Source organism: Eriocheir sinensis, chromosome 6 (genome assembly GCF_024679095.1).
Source record: "Eriocheir sinensis breed Jianghai 21 chromosome 6, ASM2467909v1, whole genome shotgun sequence".
Taxonomy (NCBI): domain Eukaryota; kingdom Metazoa; phylum Arthropoda; class Malacostraca; order Decapoda; family Varunidae; genus Eriocheir; species Eriocheir sinensis.
Genome location: NC_066514.1, coordinates 13809754 through 13826156, shown reverse-complemented (window position 1 = coordinate 13826156; position 16403 = coordinate 13809754).

Sequence of the window (16403 nt, the reverse complement as noted above, 5' to 3'; positions counted from 1 at the left end):
CTTACCAGAATTAATTAGATACTAGTACATGACTTAAAAATATATGAAAAGAATGAAAAAAACAATTATTACAACATTATGCCTCTATTCAGAATCACTGTCTCTACGCCTCTTTGACGACCTTTTGGCATCCATAATGTTGTTAAATCGTTGCAGCTCTTTCATCAATGCTTGATCATTTTCAAGCTGTCTTTTTCTAAATTCTTTCCGATTTTCTTCCTGTTCCGTCATTAACTTCAGCACCCCTTCGAGTGCCTCAGCATGGCGCAGCATTATTAATGCCCTTGTCTGGGCATTGTGTGAGGCTGGTGTTAGCCTGACTTGTACATCCTGCCGCTGCGTGCTTCTTCCTGCTGCCGTTTCTTCAGTGCCATCTACTTGGCACCCAGATGGTCTGGTTGCGGCTGCCTCACCTTCTGGGACACGGCTGGAGGGCCCAGGAACCCCCTCAGGTAGCGCCGGCATACCACCAGTTGCCTCTGAGCAGTCGGATTCTGTTAGGGGTAAAAATTGATCGCTGTGTAGAGGGTGAAGCTAATTAGCCAAACAACAAAGGAAGTATCTTGGACAATCATGAAGAAAGAGGAAAACATCACTGGACATATCACTTGTAGAAGCTAATGATCAAGGAGAGTGGGTGTCAGCATTAGAGTAGTAGTACAAGGGGATTGTAGCAGGTAATAAGTGAGTGGCAATAAATGTTACAATACCTCAGGTGCACCATTGTCCAAGATCAGAGTATTTGACGTATTCACAGAATGGCTGTCACGAACCAATCCATGAATTTCATTATAGTAGGGAGGTATTGGCAGAGTTGCGGCACCAGTTGTTTTACTATTATCAACAAATTTTTTGTAGGCCCTCAGTAGATTCTTCCACTTGGAGTTGCACTGGTCTGGGGTGAAGTTCATCTGAAACTGTATATCTAAGTTACGCACCGAAATGTTGCTGCGGAGCTGTGGGGTCTCATATTTCTTGGTGAAATGATAAGTTACTGAAAACTGTAACTAAATAGTCCTAAATAAGAAACTTAGAGAGCACTGACTATAATTTTTGGACTACTTACCGACCTATACTTCTTAAAACTTAGCTCCAATAGCCTTCACATTGCCAATTTCAAAAGATTGTTACTTTAGTCACACAACTAGATCAACATAAGAAAAAAATATATAATAATTATTTAATTATCTACTAAATATATGTCAAACACCATACATAAATTGATCCCACAGTAAAGCAGTGGTCTGATACTATACCTTACTATTTAACTCTAATGCAATCGCTTTCCATATGTTTTTTTTTTTTTTTTTGGTTATTTTGTCCTGCAATTTCTTAAAATTAACATTAACTAATTGAAGGAAAAGGTCAACCACAGCGGGCAACCACACTCCATCTTTCCCCGGGTTGGTACTGGCAGGATTGTTCAGGTCTGCGTTCCAGGTCCTGTTTAAGCCTAGCACTGGGAGAGGAAAGCTGTCGAATTACAACTATGAAAGACATACCGTTAAGAAAGAATGCAGGTTACATTAATAACTCGCAGGAAAATTTCTCCTTCAGAAGTAGCATTGAAAACCATGGCAGTATCAACAATGATATGTTACTTGTAATAGAGATCAGATATTCTAATTACTAAAGATTTTGACCTGTTTTTCTTGGTAAATTTATACAAGTTAACTGAGTCTGATATTTGGTTTCTTGGCCACCAGTATTTTACACCCCCTCGCCCAGGGAAAAAGTACTCATTTCAGACATAATACGAAACTAATCAGGACGTCTACTATCATGGTGCTAACTCCTCGGGTGACTCGCTGTGGGAGGCTAGCCCATCAGTCAAGTCGCTGCACTACATATAATGAATTGGAAATTTATTTAATTTTTGGTGTATTTCTTTAAAGCTCAGCTAAAGTAACCTAACAAAACTAACACTTCATCCCGTAGGAAACCGAACCTACCCTAACTGTGCCCCGCTGGCAATAGCATATTAAAGCGCGTCACTATGAAGATCAGGCTTGGTTACGGTACCTTAGCTTAGTTTACAGTCCCTTAGAGAGGTAAACACAATGTGGCATATGTCCACAGTTGCCTGGCCTCATGCCTGCCAGCGCTTAGGGTCCCCCTTGCAATCTCCATACCCTGAATAATTCTGTTGATTCACTTTGTTATTTGCAAGGATAAAATTTTTAAATGATTGATGTCGATTTGTTTTATATCACTTTGGAATAAGTTAAAAATTACTACATTTCAGTGGATGGGGGTAGGGGAAAATATATTTTAAAGAAAAACAATTGTCAGATTCATTCAAACCCGATCAGAATAGACCAGCTAAAAATTTTATCCTCTAAAATCATATGCTTGACTTTGATAAAAATCTATAAACCGAAAAAATAAATAAATAATATACCTGGAGCTTGTTCTGGAGCTGCAGCATGACCTGCGTTCTGATGCTCCAGCAACAGGTCAAAATGGTAAAAAACCAGGCTGCACTCTCCACATGCGTACCTATGGAAGATTAAAAGACGCAATAAGTAGTAATATTGTAATACTAATGTCACTAAACCCAAGTCATAACAGGGAGGCTTGGTGTGGCCTATATATCTCCCACAATTCTGTTGTTTAATACTTTTTACATCTTTTCTGCCTATAAAACCATTTCTGCAACATCATCTTACCTTATTATATGCTGTCTATTCATTATGGGAGGCGCTCTTGGGTAGTACACTGGAAATAAGGTCGGAGGAGATGCTGCGCGTACACGTGTGGAAGCTGGACTGCGGGCTCTTGCTCCTGCTGTACTGGTGACCCGATGGAGAGTCCCGTTGGTCTTGGTCTTGGCTACAACCCACCTCTGGGTCTGGATCAGGCAGATCAGGATCCGGATCCACCAGATCACGAGAATCCAGATCTCGGTGGTAAATAGAACACGGGTTCTCCGGCCAGATCAGTGATCTAAAATGGATTCTTGTAAATAGAAGAGGTCTTACGAGTGGACGAGGATGCCGTTCGGGCTCAAAGGAGCTCCCTTAACCTTTCAAAGGACAATGAACAGTATTTTTGGGGACTTGCTGGGCAACTCTGTCTATGTGTATTTAGACGACATCATCATAGCAAGTAAAGACGTACATGCACACATGGAAACACCAAAAGCAGTCCTACACAGACTTCAAGAGGTAGGATTAAAGCTCAAACTCACCAAATGTGAATTCTTAAAGCCTCGGATCAAGTTCTTGGGGCATGTCGTATACGAATTCGGCATCCACACAGTGGACGACAAAGTAAAAGCCATTGCCGAGTTCCCTCAACCAAGGTCTACAGACAAGGTACGGTCTTTCTTGGGAGTCGCAGGTTACTACAGGCCTTTCACAAAGGACTTCACAGCACGCGCGAGTCCCCTAACCCATCTATTAAAGAAAAACGTACCAATTTAGTGGCTCCCAGCTCAACAAACGAGCTTTGATGATTTAAAGAAAGCGCTTACACAGGCTCCGGTCCTTGTCTTTCCAGATTTCAAGGACCCCTTTCAGCTCTGTACCGACGCTTCGGCCAGTGGACTAGGAGCCGCTCTTATGCAAACAGATAAGTCCGGCAAAAAGCATGTAATAGCGTTCGCCAGTCGAGTACTAACAGCTCCGGAAAAGAAATATTCTGTTAACCACCTAGAGGCGCTTGCAATTGTATGGCCTTTGAAGCATTTTCAAGACATAATTGTGGTGTACACGGACCACGCGGCCATCACTGATCTTTTCAAGGGAAAAAAACCTAAACGGTCGTCTGGCAAGATGGTTCTTAACGATCCAAGCATACAATCCGGAGATAAAATATATCACCGGGAAAACAAATGTGGTCGCAGATGCCTTATCTCGAAATATTCCAATAGGCGCGATTACCACCCCAGAGGTCATCCACAACTTCACTTCACCTGAGCTACACACTGCTCAGTGAGACCACCCAGTGTGGAAGAGGTTAATTTACGCCCTAGAGTCGGGAGACGAAACAAACCTTCCTGAAGTGCCAGTTCCCTTTTCACCTTTTTTTCTATCAGAGGACAACCTCCTTTGTAGGTCATGGCCAACCAAACAGGTACCTATAGAACAACTGGTAATCCCTGACAAATACGTCCCCGTGACGCTTAAGCTGGTCCATGACACACCCATTGCGGGTCACCCAGGAAGGGACAAGACACTATCTGTCACCAGACAGAAATACTACTGGCCCACATTACGGGTTGATGTAGAAAAACATGTCGCACAATGCGTCGTTTGTGCTAAGCACAAGGGGTCCGTAAAAGGGCCAGCATTTATGTTGCAATACCCAGTACCAGAGGCGTCATGGGATGCTGTAAATATAGACTTATTACAGCTCCCCCAGAGCCAACATGGTTCGCGCTACTTATTGGTGTGCGTCGACCAGTTCTCAAGGTTTCCAGTTCTAGCGTGGCCCATGCCCTCATGACTCACGTGTTGTGTCCCCATTCATCTCCTCGAATTCTTTTGAGTGACAATGGCGCCGAGTTTTTAGGAAAACGGTCTTGGACGAAATATGCGCTCAGTTTAACATCACGCAATCCTTCATCACAACTTACCACCCAGCTGCTAATGGGTTGGCGGAGAGGGCTAATCGGAAAATCTTACAGGTCCTCAGGCCTATCGTGAACGATCTCCACGATAACTGGGAGGATTGGCTATCGCATATAGCCGCTTCCATAAATACGTAGGTAAACGACTCTACGGGGAAGTTTCCCTACTACATCTTATATGGGGTGGAGAAACGTCTCCCGTACGACCTCCTAACAAAACCACACCAACCTTTCTACAACATTGATAAGTACGCGCAACAGCAGATGCATATGTTTTCAAAGATACACTCAGAGGTTAGGAGTACGTCAAAAGCTACAAAGGTTGAAATGATGTTAAAACAACAAAAAAAGGCCGTCCCGGTGGAAATAAAAGATGGTGATACAGTCATGATTAATTAAGCAAGCGGAAAGGAGTTCGAAACTGGGGACTAAATTTGTGGGTCCTTACCGAGTTGTTCGGAATGTCAGGGGAAATAGGTTCGAGGTTCTTGAGCCAAATAGTGGAGTCAGTCTAGAAGTTCACAGTGATCGTCTGAAAGTAATTCCCTCATATTGGTAATTCCCCTTCAGAATCAAATGTTCAACAAGATAATCCCAACACCCATAGCTATAACTTGAGACCACGAGTTTAAATACTTCATTCCCACCACTTTCAGATCATGATGTTGCGTTTTCTGCTCATCTTGTTGTACTTCGGCTCCCTACTTGCAACGACACCCATCCACCTGAAGCCTGGCGCCCTCACGGCACACATAGGAGAGGTCTTCCTCATAGAAGATGTGCTCCTCGTGATATATCCATATACTTCCTTGACCAACACCAGACACAATCAGGATAGTCTCAGAAAAAAAAACTACTCGGCATGGCAGACGCCATACGGGCAACCAAGACTAGGGAGTCAAAGGCACCTTCACACAAAACCAAAGTTAGTCATGCTGACTAACTTCCTTAGTCAAGTCCATGGGGTACAAACGGAGTGGCAAGATTAGTCACAATGAATAACATGGTAGGTCAAGTTATGACTAACTGACTACTAAAGCTGAGTATGGCCTTAGTCAAAGTAAAATGACTAACCGCTTCGTACTGGTTTAGTAAACTTGACTAGAGGTGTTAGTCATTCTTATGCATATGACTAGTCATTAGTAACTTTGATACTAGCAACAAATTAGTGTTGTCTTCAGGTAAAAAAAAAAAGGAAAGGGGTGAGAAATTCAATATATTAATGTACAAAATTAAATATTATATTCACACATTGCATTACAAAACTGGAAAAAATATAACTGACATTTCATTACCTATGAAATTAAGTTAATACTCCTCATTTACACATTTAACAATACAAATCTTGTCGTATCATTTGTAATATGAAAAGGAACAGACAGGCAAATAACTATCCCTTTAATATACCGTATTGGCTATCTGACAGCGACTCTGAGAAAGCACGGTTTTGACTTAACTTAGTTCCTATTTTCTATTTCGGGAAGAATTAATACTGGCTGTCGTTTGGAGCCAATGTCCAAACGTGGTACCTTCTGGTAGAAAAAATATTTACCCATTGCTGGTAAGGTTTGCATCTGTGTGTGGTGTGTGTGACCACTGAGGGGCGAATGTGCCGCGGGCCGCGTTCTCCAAGCGGCCCAAACATCCAAAACACAGGTGGGAGGTTTCGTATTTTTTCGTCCGGGGCTTTATTTTGCTCCTCAGCAGCTTATGAGTGATTTAACTTTCTCAAGAGACTGCGGCCCGCGGCACAAACGCCCTTCAGTGGTCACACACATCACACACAGACGCCAACCTTAAAACTTTACCAGCAAATGGTAAATACATTTTTTTTCTACCAGCAGGTATTATTTTTTTTCCCTGAAAGGAGAACCGTGTTAAGTCAAAACCGTACTTTTTCCAAGGCACCGCCGGGTAGCCAATATGGTCAATTTCAAGTGTTTGAAAAAACACAGGTTTTTGTAGGGGACAATCATTTTGAGCAAAATATGCTGGGATGTAAATAACTCCATAGACTAGCACTTCATCCCGACCTGAGAAAAAGAAAAGCAGTAAAAAAATAACCTGTTTGTTGAAGTCATTAACTAAAGCATACACTTCTGAGCATCAATCAAGTGAGGAAGGAAATACGCACCTTTGTAAGATATTTAAATTAAGCCTTTTTCACATTCATAAGTTCTAAAAAAACAAAAATTCTAAGAGTAAAGTTAGGAACATAAATCAAATCCTGCAATCAATGAAACAAACTGAGAAGAATACATAATTCATCCACTGCTACTCATTATATCACAGTACTTTAAACAATTAGGTACAATAATCAGTGCAAAAATAGCCATTTACCCTCATTGTTACAAACTTAGAACTAATATCATAATAATATCTCACTATTGATCCTTTAAAGCAACACAATGGAAGAAAATGAGCATTTATATTGCATATATTAACTTAATAAGTCTACAAAGCTTGCCAGGATCATTGATTTCCTCCTTTTGTATCAGTTGTAATACCATGGAGTAATAAACAATCAAAGAAGCAAATGATAAAAAAAACTTAATACAGTATAATTACAAAATAAAGTAGAAATTTTGTATTATATAATACTACATGAAGGGCATTTCATACATTTTGAGAGAGAGAGAGAGAGAGAGAGAGAGAGAGAGAGAGAGAGAGAGAGAGAGAGAGAGAGAGAGAGAGAGAGAGAAGCATAGGAAGTACAAAATAAAGTCAGAAATGGAAAATTGACTAATTAGCATGGGCATATGTGACTGTAATAGTCCTTGCATTAGTCTTTGAGCAATATGTGTGGAACCAGATTTATGGACTTTTGTAGCTACATTGTGCACTTGCTTCATTGAGTTTTACAAGAAGGGATTTTGATTTTGAAGTGCTCCCTTTGTTATATTTGATACCTAAAAGGTATGCTGATGTGAAATTGAGGAAATGTTGAGAGTTCTTAGGATGTTCAATGTTAAGGACATAGAGCCCTGCTACTAATGAGGCTACAGTCATGGCAATGCATGTTGGTTCTGCTACAGGTGCACCGTCAAATATTACACAAAATCTCTCGGACACATGTATGTCCCCAACATGATTAATGGAAACGGTGGACTGCCCTATTCTTAGTTCTTCTTCTGGTACCTAAAGGAAGAAATAATGGTGTAAGAATTAATGATATTTTAACATTAATAAGACCAGTATACAAATGGATACATTAATTTAACATATTCAGAAATCTCAATATATATAACACAAAAAACTAACCTGGGTAAAGATGGAATCCTTCCTTTCTCCAAGCAGATGGAGTAGCCCCAATACGACTAAGCCTGCATCTGGTGATAAAAAGATACATAAGTGCATAATAATAGGTGAATCTAACAAACTAAAGTTAAAGGGAAACTTAACTGCATAAGGATGTGAGTGAATAGATGATCATATCAAATTGGACTGTAGGTAAAGTGGGGAGAACTTGCAGTGACCAATTTCAAAAGATTAATGAAGTTCGGAAGCATCTGTTTGTATGAAATAGTTATATATGTATGAACAGCATTCTGCCATACTGATTGTGTGTGTGTGTGTGTGTGTGTGTGTGTGTGTGTGTGTGTGTGTGAGAGAGAGAGAGAGAGAGAGAGAGAGAGAGAGAGAGAGAGAGAGAGAGAGAGAGAGAGAGAGAGAGAGAGAGAGAGAGATCTTCTGTACACCTATTAATATCTTTGCCGTCACTTAATTCTTTATGACATTTAGCCAGAAATTTGGTAGAAGAGCAGGACTTGAACAATCAAAGATTTAAAATCAAGAGAGAGAATGGTGCAGGCAGTATATAGCTAGACAGGTCATGATAGTTTAATACAATGTTTGGATTTTGCAGGCAACATAATTTCCTGAATAGTATGCAGAATGATGAAGTTTGGAAAAGTGAAAGTGGCCAACGATGGAAAGTACATATATTAACTAGCTACCAGCTACTGAAATAAACACGGTGAATTAGATATTATTACTCACATTTACTTTCATCGTGCTCATAGAGTTCAAGTAAAGTTTTCAAATATAGGGGAAGAGCCTTTCTTTTCTTGAGAAGGGCAGTTACTGGGAGCCTGAATTTCTCCAGTCCTTGCAGAATGGCTTTTCTTGGGTCTGGTTCAAGGGTTTGAGGTTCTAGTCTCAGGAACTCCTTGATTATCTATTTATCTATCTATCTATCTATCTATCTATCTATCTATCTATCTATATATATATATATATATATATATATATATATATATATATATATATATATATATATATATATATATATATATATTTTTTTTTTCTTTTTATTTATTTATATTATCATATATATAAAAGATTAAATATGTATCATTAGAGCCCTAGAGTGAGCATGTGCAGCAAAATTCATAAACTAAGTAAATACACTTACGCCATCAAAACTCTGAATCCACGGGTACAACTTGATGATTTCTGCTACAGAAATACCACCCCTGAATATAATTTTGCGTCTTTCAGAGAGAGTCAGTTGCATCAGACGTTCAACCTAAGAAAATAATAAAGGACAGCATTATTAAGTGGGGTTAGATACACGGGAGCTACACGGGAGCTTAGATTCAAAGGAGCTGCCTCGTACCGGCCTACCGGCCTCCTGCAGACTCCTATGTTTATATATATATATATATATATATATATATATATATATATATATATATATATATATATATATATATACACACATCATCATCTGGTGATCAGAGGCCACCCTCCACCAGTACCACTGTAATGGGATGGCATTGTTAAAGAGAATGTCAATAGAAATATCTAAGTATATATAAAAGTTAGATCTACCATAAAGATATCACATACCTTATCTAAATCAGGATCTCTCTTCAACCATTCTAGAGCAAGCCACTGTCTGTGTCTCTCTAATGAGTCGTCATCTTCTGAATGGGGCCTTGGTGGTAGGTAGGCCTTAACTCCATACATCAATGGACGTTCAGTAACTTCTGCTGCTACGTGAAGGGCTTTCTTCTTTTTCCTTGCTGCCACCTCGGTCACTGAAGAATCCTGCCTCTTCCTCGAATTCTGAAACTTGCGCTGAATGCGCAATTTCCACTGCAGCTGCAGTTCATGCTCCTCTAAATCACTATTTTTCAGTGTAGCAGGAAACGTAGTCAGAACAGCATTTGCCATACTTATGTAGTTATCGGTTGTTGGATAGCTGTAAGATGATGATGTAGATAAGTCATGACAGTTATGTAATAGTGATAGTAATAGTAATAATAAAGATAATACTAATATAATGCTAGTAATAACATAATAATAATAATAATAATAATAATTATAATAATAATAATAATAATAATAATAATAATAATAATAATAATAATAATAATAATAATAAAAATAACAACAATAATTTGGTAACTAAAAAAAACTAACTTTTTTCCTTTAATATATTTTTGCCTATCTATCACCTCCGTGGTGCAGTAGTTAGCACAACAAGCTACAAATCCGCAGGCCCGAGATTCGAATCCGAGCCCAGGTAGTAGGTAACCTAATCACCTAACTGTTATTCCGTCCCAATTGAGATTGAAGATAAATGGGTACCTTGGGAAACCCAGGGAAGGTAGTTGTGGGTGTCCGGATGGTACACTGGCCATGTATTCCAGGGATAATAAGCTCTTGAGATGGAGATGAACACTGCATGCCCGTGCAACATTGCATATGCCCGAAACCTAACCTATCGATTTTTGTGGTTCAGCATTAGGCAGTTTGTTTCACATCTGGTATGGATGGGAACACGGGAACACACACACACACACGCACACACTTCTGTTATATTTTATGTGTGCACCTGCTTTATTTATATTTGGGAAGTGGAGTTATTATGCTGCTCTTAATGATTATGATAGCTAGATAACATGTTAATCTAAGAAATTTTAAGACAGAAAAGATTCATACCTTGACAAAATATAAAATACTTACAAAGAATCTTCATGATTTGCAGTTACATGATTGTAAATACATGTAAGCAAGTGTCGCACATCCTGCTGGTTCAGAGGAACGCCTTTTTCTTGTTTTATCTTGATATCAGGAGGTAGCTGCTGGAGAGGAATCTTGTACTTCATTGGGAAGGCTGTTGTGCAATCCTTTCCACCACGTTTTGATCTGACGGAAGAACATAACATGTAACATATGCTAATTTTTATATTTGTCTAATATGTTTTGTTTGTAAGATGTTTTTGGTTCATTAAAATGTACACAGGCACACTTTTTTTTAACTAATATTTATAGACATTCACAATCAACAGATAGTGCTACTAGGCATTAATAGTAACCAACCAGAAAGTTACATTTACCCAGACTCAGAAGGTGCAGAAGAGGAAGCCGGAACAGTAAGTGATGAATGTGATGTACTTGCAGCGGGGTGCACATCATCAGCCTGTGTTTCGTGGCTAGCAGCAGATCTGGGACTAGTACTAATGGCACTTGCATCAGGCTCTTCTAGAACCACTGCTTTCAACTTATGGATTTTCCGTTCCTCAAAAGTCTTGATACTGTCCTCATCCAGGTCAACCCATTCAGAGAAATCCTCCTCCTCAAACCAGTACTGAATTAATATATCTTTTGGCAATGAAGCAAAAGGAAATTTCTCTCTTACCAATGTTGTTAGCCCAGCAAGAGTGGCAGATTCAGGGGTTAGAGACAATATCTTTTTGTAGGAGGAAACTGTGACGTGAAACCTGATCATCTCTGAAGTTTAAAGAGTGAAGCAAAGGTTAGGACAACAGTGTTTACACACACACACACACACACACACACACACACGCACACACACACAGTTTACAGTATTACATGATATTTAACAGTTACAAAAAACAAATTTTCTGAAATCTGATAAGCTGAATTAGGATGAGGATCAGGTAGATGCTGAATGTTAACAACAGTTTCCCTGCAGGATCTTCTAACTTTATAGGAATGGAAGTGAACAGAGTAATCAATAGTTTCCATTAGGATGCAATGCAGTAAAGGCTGCTCATTAATTATAAAAGCTTCTTTAATATACCCAAAAGACAGTAAATCTCCATTCTCTCTGAGGGTGACACACAGTCCACTACTATAGGTAATACCACCATATGTTACAGACTTAACTGCAAGAATTTGTTCATTATGTATTACTGTATGTAGACACTCTTGAACTTCAGATGGCATCTCATTCATATTTAAGGTATATATTTGCTGATGTTCCATTTTGTTGGCATCTAAATAGTTAGTGAATGGACCCTTAGTTAACTGGTGCATCTGATGTCTGTTTGCCATAGTTTTACAAATATTTACTTTATTTTTGGTTATGCGGTTTATACCTTTAAAGTATGAATGCTTTCCCTCAAACCGTAGAGTCCAGCAATGAACAAGAGGTCCAAACTGTAGTGTTTGTTGGGGATAATGAGTCATGTAATGTAATTTAGGCTTTACCGCTTGATCAGGAAACTCTAGCTGAAAACTGTCAATAAAATCAGTAATGCATTCTTCCATTATAGCAACTTCATGACGATAAATTGAGGGGGCACATATGTAGTGTGCAGAATCCAGTGGCTTCAAGAGTACTTCCCATTTTGAATTTGTGACTGGTACTCTATGTCCCACAAACAAAGGCAGCAACCTCAACAAACACCACATTTGTGCTGCCTCTTGCTTAACTGAGACTTTACCACCAGGAGATATAGTGAGAGCACTTGGCTTGTTAACTTTATCAGAGCCCAGGTATGGGAAGTGGACAATCCTTTGGTTCAGATATTCAGCAGTGAAGAAGGAATTTGTAATGCAATTGTTTATGACACACTGCAGAACATCACAAAATACTCCCTCAAACAAATCATGTGCTATATCAGAAGGCAAGCCAGACACAACATGGAAGTAAATCAAATGGTTTAGAACTGAATAACTTTTCACTCCATATACTGTTGATAGGCTTTTATCTTTAAGAACAATGTTTACTTGTTCATTGTGTCCAGTTTTTGTGCGACTGCAAGCTAATGTCATGGGGTTACTATGTAGCTGAGGCTTTGTTATCATGCAAAATCGACATACTCTATAGCTATTGAAGCTCTCCAGAAAGCCTCCTATAGCATGGCTACCAAGATTATCCCCAATAACCACAGCAACAGTTCCTCTGAACCAATGGTTGCCATCTGAACGAGAAACTAAAAGTCCCTCATTTTCCAGAATCTTCAGATCAAACATAAGTGGCTGAAGGATTTCACTGAAGCTACATTTTTTAAGAATAAATGTTTTAAATAAAAAAACTAGGTTAATGTGCTTTAACTGAGTTCTGTATTTTGGTGGTAAATTTCCTAGAGTCATATAAAATGCTCCCACTTTGTATTTCTTTACTTTTGAACCTAAAGGATTAACCACTGTAAATTCATCATAATACAGAATCAGTTGAAGTGCTGTGGGATCTGCACTAAAAAGTTGATTATTTGCAATCACACTTCCATCACACAAATTTCTTAGAACAGTGTCTTGACTTTTATGACCCTTAACTACTTCATTGAATATATCTTCATACTGAAGGAGATCTTTTAGTGTTTCTTGAATAGGAACGTACTGGCAAGGTGATGGGGTTCCGTACTGGTCTTCTCCTATTATGAATTCTTGTGGCTGAATAAAGTTAAAATGGCACTTCACATATGCGTCAAATCTACGTATAGATTTCACGGCATGACATGAGGCCTCTGCAGGTGATGTGGAACTCTTTAAATCAGTTAATGTTTTTGGATCAATTCCATCCTCTTTCAGTTTACTTATTACTTTATTTATAGTTTCTTTGTGCTGCAAAGCTAAAAGGTCTTGCAAATGATCATTGAAATCTTTAATAGCTACAGAAGGGAGTAACTTCTCCTCTCTCAGTGCTAAAAGCCTTGTAACTATTTCATTGGTCCAATTGATATAGAAATGTGATGAAGCACATTCGTTTCCTTCATCAGTTAACATTTCTGGAGAGTCATCACCAACCTCACTCTGCATACTAGTACTAGTCTCTGAATCATCACCAAATTGAAATTTACCCCTTACTCCATTCAGATGGTAGTTATAGAATAATGCATGATGTGAACGTATATGTCTAAACAGGTACTTTACCGATTTGTATGATCTAGAACAGCCATCAATTTCACATGCAATTCTAAATCCTGGATCGGAAGAGTGTACATATTTGTAATGATTAGTCAGAGTAGAAAACTTTCGTGTTTTAAAGCAGCATAATTTACATGTAAAAATTTTAGTTGTAACTTTCATGGTGCTAAACATATAGGTAATGCATGCATAAGTAAATTGATAAGATATAAAATGCTAACTTTCACACTGTTGTCCTTAACCACTACTTACTTATAAAATAGGAACTTGCAAAGTTTCTATTGTCTTGTTATAAATAGTTGTGGTTTCAGTCTTTTCCTAAAATGGGTTAACCATACAGGACTCAAGAGGAGTTACAGTGTTCTGCAGGTCGTCAGATCCCTTTCTGCAAATGGGAAATACTTATTAGTTTCCTTTGACATGTCTTATACATTTTTATATTGCACTAACAATTATGTTTTCCTCAAGATGCCCTGCCTGCAAATATGAGAAAGAAATGAGAATAAACCACTTCCTGCTTCCATCTTCATTATTCAAAGACCATGAAGCTATATTTTGCACAAACTTATCACGTATCTTCTAGTTTTGGCAGAATTACGTTATGATAAAGATTGATTTTAACCTGGATTTTGAATGATTCGCTGAAGCCGGTCCATATATCACCTGTCAGGGAGAGATTGGGGCCCTCTAATTTCCCTCTCAGTCCTCCTGCACGTGTATACAGGAATGAACACTGCCCATGGCCCTCTAATTTCCCTCTCAGTCGTCCTGCACGTGTATACAGGAATGAACACTGCCCATGGCCCCCTAATTTCCCTCTCAGTCGTCCTGCACGTGTACACAGGAACGAACACTGCCCATGACCCTCTATTACCTCTCTCAGTAGTCCTGCACGTGTACACAGGAATGAACACTGCCCATGGCCCCCTAATTTCCCTCTCAGTCGTCCTGCACGTGTATACAGGTATGAACACTGCCCATGGCCCCCTAATTTCCCTCTCAGTCGTCCTGCACGTGTATACAGGTATGAACACTGCCCATGGCCCCCTAATTTCCCTCTCAGTCGTCCTGCACGTGTATACAGGTATGAACACTGCCCATGGCCCCCTAATTTCCCTCTCAGTCGTCGTCCACGTGTATACAGGAACGAACACTGCCCATGGCCCCCTAATTTCCCTCTCAGTCGTCGTCCACGTGTATACAGGAATGAACACTGCCCATGGCCCCCTAATTTCCCTCTCAGTCGTCGTCCACGTGTATACAGGGATGAACACTGCCCATGGCCCCCTAATTTCCCTTTCAGTCGTCGTCCACGTGTATACAGGGATGAACACTGCCCATGGCCCCCTAATTTCCCTCTCAGTCGTCGTCCACGTGTATACAGGGATGAACACTGCCCATGGCCCCCTAATTTCCCTTTCAGTCGTCCTCCACGTGTATACAGGGATGAACACTGCCCATGGCCCCCTAATTTCCCTCTCAGTCGTCGTCCACGTGTATACAGGGATGAACACTGCCCATGGCCCCCTAATTTCCCTCTCAGTCGTCCTGCACGTGTATACAGGAATGAACACTGCCCATGGCCCCCTAATTTCCCTCTCAGTCGTCCTGCACGTGTACACAGGAACGAACACTGCCCATGGCCCCCTAATTTCCCTCTAAGTCGTCCTGCACGTGTACACAGGAACGAACACTGCCCATGGCCCTCTATTACCTCTCTCAGTAGTCCTGCACGTGTGCACAGGAACGAACACTGCCCATGGCCCTCTATTACCTCTCTCAGTAGTCCTGCACGTGTGCACAGGAACGAACACTGCCCATGGCCCTCTATTACCTCTCTCAGTAGTCCTGCACGTGTACACAGAAACGAACACTGCCCATGGCCCCCTAATTTCCCTGTAAGTCGTCCTGCACGTGTACACAGGAACGAACACTGCCCATGGCCCTCTATTACCTCTCTCAGTAGTCCTGCACGTGTACACAGGAACGAACACTGCCCATGGCCCTCTATTACCTCTCTCAGAAGTCCTGCACGTGTACACAGGAACGAACACTGCCCATGGCTCCCTAATTTCCCTTTCAGTAGTCTTCCACGTGCATATGTGGAGTTCTCCGGCATGAAACTGCCTTACAATTGCATGTAGCTGTTTCTGCACACACACTTCAGCCATAACTATCTAACATAAATCACTTCAGGTACAAAATAACTTACCAGCAGTGAACCGACGTCTTGTTTACATGCGCTCGCCATGGCTGTTGCTGCTGCTGCTGCTCCGATCGTGGCGGACTCTAGCGGCGACGCTTTCACATGAGGCGCCAGACTCAAAATGACCCATACTGAACCTAATGCACTATATAATCATATCCTCAATCAACTTTTTTCATAGTATGTTACAAACATTTAGCGAGCAGTTATTTTCTTTGTAATGCAAGTATTCTGAACGCTTTTAATCAATACCTACGAGGAAGTAAGGATCGAGTGAAATGACTAACACATTAGTCACGGTCTTTTTGACGAAGGATTTGACTAACTTTGGTTTTGTGTGTTCTAGTACTGACTCTCTGGGTCTTTTTCAACTACTGGAGGATAGGATTCTGTTCTTACGGGGAAAGGTTGATGAAGTAGACATGGATTATAGTTTTCACTCGGTTCACTCGTTCACATCGTTGGGTCCGCCTCAAAGTTCCTTTTCGGTACGGCAAC